The following is a 7,062-nucleotide window of genomic DNA, read 5'->3' as shown; positions in this document are numbered from 1 at the left end:
TCAGGGATCTCCAAGACACGACTGGGTTTCTTTTCATTATCTTTCTCGTCACTGTGACCAACACACCCAACAAGAACAACTTAGAGGAGAAACTTTTATTTGTGGCTTATGATTTCAGAGGTCTTAGGCCACAGCAGGCCAACTCCATCGCTCTGGGCCCAAGTGAGGCAGTTCATCGTGTGAGGAGGGCCTAGGGGAGGAAAGCACTTTGACTCATGGTGGTCAGGAAGCAGACATCAAGAGCAAGAAAGAGGAAGGAGCAGGACTGGGGATATGGCTCAGTTGGTAGAGTGTTTGCCTTGCATGCACAAGACCCTGGGTTCAATCCCCAGCACCCCCCTCCAAAAAAAAAAAAGAAAGAGGAAGGGGCCACAGAGATGCTCCCACACAGTTACCACCCAGTAAGTCCATTCAAACTGGGATGGACTGGTTAGGTTACAGCTCTCACAGTTCAATCACTTTGCCTCTGAACATTCCTGCAGGTAACCCAGGAACTTTTGGGGGTGCACCTCACATTCAAACCATAACAAGGCACAATGATTGAGAAGGACTCAAAGAACTCTCATGGCTTTTACGGGGAAAACCAGAAAAGTGGGGCTGGGGTTGTGGCTCAGTGGCAGAGTGCTTGGCTAGCATGTGTGAGGCCCTGGGTTTGATCCTCAGCACCACATAAAAATAAATAAAATACAGGTATAAAAAATCAGAAAAGTGGAAAGGTGCTGGAATGGAGTGTGGGAAAACATAAACTTCCATGAGTTCTCACCCAGTGGAGTCACACAGGACAGGAAACATTTAATACTTCCAGAAAAGAGTGTGACAATGTATGATATTGTCTGTCAGGTAAGTTGCCTTGGAGACTCAGTGCCCAAAGTTTTATTGGGGGGGCTGGTCACATATACACCCTCTGCCCAGTGCATACTAAAATTCTAGATTCCCAGAGGAAGGCCTAGTACAACCATATTGTTTGCAAGAACAGTTTAAGAAGAGTTTGGGAATGCTAGAAACTCTTCTGAAATTCCAATTTCTGGATTCTAGCCAAGGGACATCCTTATAAGCAGGGCTTTCCAAAACCAGTCTTCGATCTGCTGGGTTAGCCTTTTTCTGCACAACCAAGAGATAGAAAGGGCCTAAGAAAACTGCAGACCTCAGACACAGTGCTAAGAGAGCTCAGAGCAGGAAGACTTTGCTTCAGAGCACTCACAGAGGATCCCTCCCCTAAATCTGCCACCTAACTGTATTACTCACTCCACTTTATTTTCTGTATGTCTGATGCTTTGATTCCTGGCTGATCTCAGAGGGACCACCCTTCTGAGGGAGAGCTAACTCCTGGAGCTAGGAAAGGATATGCAAGTCACCCAATCCAGAGCCCACATCCTCTGCTGCCTTTCTTATTGGGCTCTTCTGCTGTGGGTCACTCTTCTTTTTCCCTAATCACCCAAGGGTCAGGAATCAGACAATGGGCAGCCCCTACACCTGAAGTTCACTGAAATCATTCAAGCCAGCCCATCCTAAACCGGCTGGTCTGGCCCTTCCCACAGTCATGGCTTAGATATGACGTGTTTTCCAAATGTTTGTGTGTGAGACAAATAATCAGAGGTGAAATGGTTAGGTGACCAGAGCTATGACCAAATCAACGGATTCACCCACTGATAGGGATTAACTGGGTGGGAGCCATAGGCAGGTAGGCTGTGAGGAGGAAAGAGATCATGGGTATGCCCGTGGGGCTTATATTTTGCCCCTGTGAGTAAAGCTCTCTCTACTTCCTACATGTCCTGTCCTGAGCTGCTGTCCTCCTCCACACCCTTCCACCACAATGCTCTGTCTGACTTGGGCCCAGAGCTACCGCATTGGCCACCTATGGATCTGAAACACTGAGCACCATACACTTTTCCTTCTCTAATTGTTCTTGTCAAGACTTTTGGTCACAAAGGTGGAAACACTGGCTAAAACACCCACAGAAAACACAATAAAGGCTCTTCCCTGATGTTGAGAGCCACAGCCAAAGGGGCCCCAGCAAACTTCCAGCTGCCAGCAAGCTTCAGACTGCCCCAGCAACATCTAGCTGATTGGCTCCTCTGCGGTGATGTTCATTGGGCTGTTTCCCTGCCCTTCAGACTGCCAGCTGATGATTGGCTCACAGCTGCCCCAGCAACATCTAGCTGATTGGCTCCTCCACGGAGCTGCTCATTGGGTGACTTCTTTGGCTCTGCCCACGCAACCCAGCCAATCGGCCTCAAGAGGAGGAGGATTGTGGGAGGAAAAGGCTGGTGTGGGAGAGAGAGGCTTGTGGAAGCCGGTGGTGGCAGTTGGGCTCTGAGGGTTTTTCCCTGGAGCTGTTTTGTTTGGCGTTTGTAGTTCTAAAAATAAAGTTAGTTTCTTTTTGACAAGTGGCTCCTGATTTGTGCCAAGCCAGACTTCGGCATTTGGTGGCTCGCACGGGGAGCAACTGAGGGTAAGTAAACTGCTCGCCCCTGAGGGCAGGGCGAGAGGATGGGGAGCCATTCTAAGTCTCCTCTTTTGTTTTGCTTCGTTTTTGTTTTAACTTTCCTGTCCCTGGAGATGAGTAAGAGGGAAGAAAAACCACTCACATCTGAGGAAAAACTATTTGCGTTTGAGGAACAGATAGGGAGAAAGGACGGATACATATGTCAGGAGGATAGAAAGGCTGTTATAATGATTTTGTGTGGTTCCCTTTTTATTGGATTCTGTCTCGGTTTTATTTGCTGTTATCTTGCTGGGTTGTATTATAGTAGAAATACGGGATCAGCAATTAGTAAAAAACAAACCGAAAGACTGTTAAGTAAATTGTTAAAGGAAGGAAGCTTCCCAGTAAAATCAAGAGCAGTCAGGGCATACGTTGATATAATACAAGAATATAGCCCATGGCTTTTTAAGGAGGAGTTGTTAGATATATCACAATGGAACCATCATGGTGAAGATTTAAAAAGAATAGAAAAGAACAGCCCAGGGACTCTGCCAGTTGGCACATTGACATTGTGGACGTACATATCTGATTTGCTTAGTCCAAAGCCTTCAGTTCAGACAGAGGTAGAGGAAGAAGAAGACATATTGATTCAAGTAGAAGAGGAAGTCTCTCAAGTTAGTCAGACAGAGGAAAAGATTCAAGTAAAAGCTCGAGCTAGTCAGAAAGAGGAAAAGATTCAAGTAAAAGAGAAGGTCTTTCGAGATAGTGAGACAGAGGAAGAAAGTTTAGAGCAGAAAAATCTATCAGGGGAAAAGTTAAAACAGGAGACTGCTAATAAGACCCTTTTATTAGAGAGCGTAAGTGTCCAACCAACAGCACCGCCTCTACAGGAGACTGCTACTAACAGCATTCTATCACCAGAGGGCGTAAGTGTTCAACCAACAGCGCCACCTCTACAGGAGACTGCTACTAACAGCACTCTATCACCAGAGGGCATAAGTGTCCAATCAACAGCACCACCTCCATATGCTAAGAGACTCCCAACCCCCGCAGTTGATAGTTTGGATCCTGAGACAGGATCTCAAGTATGCCCTGTATTTGAGGTAGGAGGGCAGCGAACTTACCAGGGTTTAAATTTCAAATCAGTGAAGGAGCTAAAAGAGGCTGTAACAACCTATGGTCCTCAAGCACCCTTCACTGTAAGCTTGGTCGAATCCATTACCAACTTAAGCATGACGCCAGCAGATTGGGCTAGTTTGTGTAAAGCTGTGCTAAATGGAGGACAATACCTGTTATGGAAGGTTGCCAATGAGGAATTTTGCAAGGAGACGGCTAGTCGAAATGCAGCAGCTGGTTATCCTCAGAGAAATCTAGATATGTTGTTAGGAAAGGGACCTTATGAGGATCGGCAGCAACAACTTGCATATGATCCTGGTGTATATTTACAAATTGCTGTAGATGCAGTTAGGGCATGGAAGACTTTACAAGAACCTGGAGGTTTACAAGGTCAATTATCTAAGATAATACAAGGAGCTAATGAACCTTACGCTGAATTTGTAGATAGGCTTATTCAAACAGCTACCAGAGTTTTTGGGAATACAGAACAAGCAATGCCATTTATAAAACAACTGGCTTATGACCAAGCGAATCGTTGGTGTAGAGATATCATTAGACCATGGAAACATGAAGATTTAAACACATATATTAAATTATGTAGAGACATTAATGAACAAGGGCAAATTGTGGCAGCTGCAGTAAAACAAGCTTTAGATGCCAGAGACATTAATGAACAAGGGCAAATTGTGGCAGCTGCAGTAAAACAGGCTTTAGATGCCAGAGACATTAATGAACAAGGGCAAATTGTGGCAGCTGCAGTAAAATAGGTTTTAGATGCCAGAGACATTAATGAACAAGGGCAAATTGTGGCAGCTGCAGTAAAATAGGTTTTAGATGCCAGAGACATTAATGAACAAGGGCAAATTGTGGCAGCTGCAGTAAAACAGGCTTTAGATGCCAGGCCAAGAACATGCTACAATTGTCAACAAACAGGACATTTTAAAAGGAATTGCCCCATAGGAGGAGGGTTTAACAAAACTAGGTATCAAACAAGTAGAATACCGGGTATTTGCCCACGATGCCGTAGAGGGAGACATTGGGCTAATGAATGCCGTTCTCAAACCACCATAGAGGGTACTCCATTATATTGGGCTAATGAATACCGTCCTCAAACCACCATAGAGGGTACTCCATTATCAAAAAACGAACAAGGACAAGGTGTTTATCCACAATATCGTGGACAAAGGCATCGGGCTCCGTTGCCAAAAAATGGACAGGGGGCCCCAATGCTCCGGGGCCCCAAACCACAAATATACGGAGCACTGGAGGAACCCAGCAACCCCAGCAACCCCATCAGGGTAGTGCCCAGCACATCAGATCCCTCATCAGACAAACCGGAGGGAGCGCAGGGTTGGACATCTGCGCCTCCACCAAATCAGTACTAACTCCAGAGATGGGAGTTCAAATCATTCCCACAGGGGTAAAAGGACCTCTTCCCAAAGGAACAGTAGGCTTATTATTGGGACGCAGCTCTTCTACTCTAAAAGGACTTTTGATAAGTCCTGGGGTAATTGATTCCAATTATGAAGGTGAAATAAAAATTATAGCCAGTTCTCCAAAGGGTATATCAGTAATTTCACCAGGAGATAGAATAGCACAGTTACTAATAATACCAAGCCTACATGATAAATTTTCCAGTCATGTTGTAGAAAGAGGTTCCAAGGGATTAGGCTCCACAGGTGTAGATTGGGCTATGCTTTCTTTAAATTTAGATTCTCGCCCCATGCTAAAACTAAATATTCAAGGACATGAATTTAATGGGCTACTGGATACAGGTGCAGATCTTAGCATCATCTCTCGTCAAGAATGGCCAAAACATTGGCCATTACAACAAGCCACTCAATCGCTTCGAGGCCTAGGAGTGGCGACTAATCCCGATAGAAGTGCAATGCTATTAGATTGGAAGGATCCTGAAGGATGTGAAGGAACTATACAGCCATATGTATTGGATCATCTTCCCGTAAATTTATGGGGACGAGATGTCTTAGATCAATTAGGTTTGACATTAACAAATAATATCAATCAAAATGCACCCACTATTATGGCTAGACAAGGTTTTAGGAAAGGAAAAAGATTAGAAAGACAAGAACAATGTATAGCAGCACCAATACAAATAGATCAAGGAACAGACAGACATGGGTTGGATTTTCACAAAGGGCCACTGAGACAATAAAAATTACATGGAAATCAGAAAGACCAGTATGGGTTCCTCAGTGGCCCTTGACTAAAGAAAAGACACAAGTAGCCCATGATCTGGTCAAACAACAATTAGCGGAAGGACATATACAACCTTCTGTATCTCCCCATAATACTCCCATTTTTGTCATCAAAAAGAAATCTGGTAAATGGAGATTACTGCAAGATTTAAGAGCCATTAACAATGAAATGGTCATTATGGGACCTGCTCAATCGGGGATTCCTCAATTGTCTGCTTTGCCAAAAACTTGGTATGTTTTAGTTATAGATATTAAAGATTGTTTTTTTTCAATTCCAATTCATCCTGAGGATAGTCCACGTTTTGCATTTACTATCCCTGCACTAAATCATGAAGGTCCTGATCAGAGATATGAATGGAAAGTACTCCCTCAAGGGATGGCTAACAGCCCAACTATGTGTCAAATTTATGTTAACAAAGTAATCCAGCCACTTAGAAATCAAAATCCTGAACTACAAATATTTCACTATATGGATGATGTGTTATTGGCACACAAAGCTAAAAACACATTGCTAGAATGTTATGCCACACTTACAAACTTATTAAAAAATTATAATCTAGAGATAGCAATAGATAAAGTACAATTAAATTTTCCAATTAATTATTTAGGAGTTCTATTATCCTCAACCATGGTCCGTCCACCAAAAATTCAAATACGAGTTGATCAACTCAAATCACTTAATGACTTTCAAAAGTTATTAGGAGACATAAATTGGATAAGGCCTTATCTAGGTATTCCAACAGGAGAATTGGGACCTTTATTTGATATCCTAAAAGGTCCATCAGATCCAAATTCACCCCAAATGTTAACGCCTGAAGCAAGAAAGGCATTAAAAATCATTGAAACATATATGGAAAATATGCATTTGGATAGAATTGATATAAGTTTGCCTTTATTATTTATTGTACTACCAACAAAAAATATTCTTACAGGAGTATTTTGGCAAGAAGGTCCATTATTATGGATACATTTATCTTATTCTCCTAACACTATTCTTACTAGGTATCCTGAGGCTGTAGGACAATTAATACTCAAAGGAATAAAAACAGCAAAGGCAGTGTTTGGAATTTCTCCCCATAAAATTATTACTCCATATACTATGAATCAAATTGATGAATTAGCTAATGAGTTAAATACTTGGGCAATAATAATGTGCAAATCTAATGTTTCATTTGATAACCACTTACCATCTAATCCTTTATTGTCTTTTTGGTCATTGCATCCTGTAATTTTTCCAAAAATGACAAGAAAAACACCTATCATGAATGCTCCAAATATATTCACTGATGGGTCAAATAATGGTAC

At 42.7% G+C, this 7,062-nt stretch overlaps 1 non-coding gene across 1 annotated transcript; it reads left to right on the top strand.

The window, feature by feature from the left end:
• Positions 1-267: 267 nt before the first annotated feature.
• On the top strand, positions 268-340 carry Trnaa-ugc (transfer RNA alanine (anticodon UGC)). Its single transcript has one exon. It is a non-coding gene; the product is annotated as a tRNA-Ala (tRNA).
• The last annotated feature ends 6,722 nt before the right edge of the window (positions 341-7,062 follow it).

Source organism: Ictidomys tridecemlineatus, chromosome 13 (assembly GCF_052094955.1).
Source record: "Ictidomys tridecemlineatus isolate mIctTri1 chromosome 13, mIctTri1.hap1, whole genome shotgun sequence".
NCBI classification, from domain to species: Eukaryota; Metazoa; Chordata; class Mammalia; order Rodentia; family Sciuridae; genus Ictidomys; species Ictidomys tridecemlineatus.
Note: the sequence above shows the minus strand (reverse complement) of the source record. Positions and strands in the feature narration are given on the sequence as shown.